We start from the raw sequence: 3,127 nt of genomic DNA, 5'->3' as shown, positions 1-3,127 counted from the left end.
TACTGGATTGTGGTCATGTCTAAAATGTCAGGACATGCTATCGTATATGGATTCTAGAAGTCACACAACTGCGATATCCCTTGTAGCTGCAAAATCATTAAGTGTTTTACCCTTCCGATTAGTGGTGCTGCTATTACAGGCTGGTGGCGCTCAAGTTGTCTGTTACTGGCACTGATCTGTTTATGTTTAGTATCTCCAATAAGTTAGTTTCAAGTAGATGCTTGCTGTCAATGCAGGTAGCATTCGATACCCAGTCTGCCTCCAATGGAGTTGGGCCTGTCTTTGCAATATAACATGTTTCTGAACCTTGACTTGTGTGGCAACGCAGATGAGGTTTATTCACCAGGATTAGGTCAGCGTCATGACACTTCGTAAATTCTTGAACGTCATGTATTTTGTTTCCTAGGCCTTTAGCATTCCAGAAAGTGATCTCTGTGGAACAAGGGCTTCTACATTCGTTAACTTTTCATTAATTAGAGAGAAAGAGAATTGCTTACATTTGTCTCACAAACCAGTTTGTGGCTTCTTGACAGGCTGGATTTGTAATGTACAATAAGCATGGCAGTTTTATTGGACTGTAGCTTTGGCAGTTTTATTGGATGCCTTGGGTTGCTGATGCTCCAGTTTTATTCTTTTTTTTATACACCACCACTTCTGCATATCGAGGTGTGTGCCTCTGCAAATTTTGGCATATTCAGATTTTTTGGGGTTGAATGCAGTGGGCTTTTTTCTCTGTCTTGATTTCAGGCTGGGCTTAAGTTGGTTTTTCTGGTTCCTTGGATATCAGGTATTCTCTGCCTCCTTCGTAGTCGGAAGGATGTGGTCCACCGCAGTTGGCACATGTTGCCGGTTCTGTTCTTGGTTTCGTGCATGCAATCATTGCATGATTTCCTCACACTTAATGCAATGATACTCAGTCTTACAGCAGCGCTGTGAATGGCCAAATTTTTAGCAGTATTGGCCATTGGATGGAGATTCTGGTTTGATGACCAGGTCGCAGACAGTAAAGAGGTCAAAAATCTTGCGCTGGTCTTTACTTATTTCAACCAGTACAAGTGGCATTGGCTGTTCTCAGTATGTTACTTACTTTGATGAGCTATAGCACAAAATTCTGGAGATCGACCATCACTTTTTCGGTTGTCACTGATTTGGTGATATGACCTAGCACCACCTTCAGGTTTTCTTCGCTTTTCAAGATAAAGACGTTGTATGAGACCATTTTTGTCCATGAATTTGGTGATTGCGCGGTAGTCAGTGACTGTCTCTGGTTGAATGCAGATGCCTTCGTTGATATTTTTTTTTAGCCCTGTTGAACTCCCTTTTACGTACTTTTAGAGCTGAGGCTAAGGTGGTCCACTGTATCTTGTTTCGCATTATGACCGAAGGTATTCTTTTCATTTTGGTGGTCTCTGCATCCATGGACAATTCCGTGTTTTCATAATTTTTTTTTCCTTAAGCTTTTTTTGTTTTTTTGGCTGACTTGTTGGAAACCATCTACGTCTGTTTTAGGGCACTCTACTCTACTCTGCTATATATACTCGTCTTCTTCTCTACTACTTAATTCTCCATAAACCCTATTGCTGCCCTATGAGAGGGGCTAACTCTCCTTCAGTTGAAAAACCATATATTAAGATCCATCTCTTGAGGATCAGAATCAAACTTAGGTCTTATCCAGTCAAAGGATGTAACATTCCATTGTTCTTCCAATTGTGCTAGGTAATCGCTTAATATATTATAATAGACAAAAAACTGTTCTTGCTTTAACCCTTTACCCAAGCATAAGCCAAGTTTTCACATAAAGCATAAAACTAGTCTTGTGTATGAAAAGAGTTGACTTTACATCAGGTGTGTAGGTACTAATTCTTTTATGGAATATATTTGATCTCTACATTGACTCAACTTCAATTAATTCCTGTGTGTTGCTCTCACTGACGAGACTTCAATGAAGATCAAAACCAATCTAGGTTTTATGGCAAGTAACCTTGTTATAAGTGAGTGAGCCAAGCGCTGTGGACGCGATTTGAAGAGCTGATTCAGATAAGTTTTACTAGGAATAATTAAGTATGAATGCGTAATTGTTTGAGTAAGAGTGGCTGTAAACGTTGTGTGCTACCGGTATTATTAGTGTGGGGATTTTTCTTGCCTAAACCAAGTTATGAAATCGTTATTATTAGACCTAGTAACCTGCAGAGAGAAAAAAAAATCCCTAAATTTTAGATCCTTATTTGAAATTTGTTACAAATTTGAAATTTGTTACAAATACTACTGAGATTTGTAACAAATTTCAGTAGTATTACTGAAATTTGTTACAAATCCCGAAATGAACTACTGTTTGTATGCTAGAAATCAGAAATTTTGTGCTCATTGTTTCTGATAAGGGGGAATGAAATGGTTGCATTGACCAAGTTTGTTCACCCAAAAATTGTTGGAATAAGTGAGACATGGGTTGAATGAGGATGTCACCTGGATAGGAATAGAGATGGAGTGGCATGGTGTTTTTGTGAAGATAGGAAAGATATAAACGGGAGGTGGAGTGTTGATAATGATAGAAAATTAATTTAAAAAAAAAAAAGTTATTCCCAAGAGGGAAATAGTGGCAGTCGGTTTGAGGCAGTATGGTGTGAGATACAGTTGAACAAAATGAAATTCGTAGTCAGAAGTTGATATGAAAATGTAATGAGGAGGGAAGTGACCATGAAAGGTATAAACAAATTAGCCAAGAAAATAGGGAAACTGATCACTATAGTCAGGGCTGGCGTTAGGCTGGACTTCACCCACCTGCAAAGCTGAAATGGGCCTACCCAAACAAATGGGTATTTATTTTCATTTTTGTCATAATCGTGTGGAAGGAATTTACAAGAATTTTTTGTAACTGTAAATTTGTAACTTTTTCTAACTGTAAATTTGCAGCAATTATATTGACTTACCTAATTATTATTACTTAATTCGTTTACAAAAATTTAAAGAAAGAATGAAACTTCATACTAACACTTCGAAACGGCGCCCACCTTGTAGTGGCACCCGCCTGCACTGCAGGTCCGCTTCCGTCGGGCCTGACTATAGGTGACTTTCATTATGGCAAAATACGTTGGAATGATAAGATGGCATCTGAAAATAAAGAAAATGA

The sequence above is a fragment of the Typopeltis vanoorti genome, chromosome 8 (assembly GCF_054136105.1).
Source record: "Typopeltis vanoorti isolate ZY-2024b chromosome 8, IOZ_Tvanoo_1.0, whole genome shotgun sequence".
In the NCBI taxonomy this organism is placed as follows: Eukaryota; Metazoa; Arthropoda; class Arachnida; order Uropygi; family Thelyphonidae; genus Typopeltis; species Typopeltis vanoorti.
The sequence above is the reverse complement of the archived record's forward strand: the minus strand, read 5'-3'. Positions refer to the sequence as shown.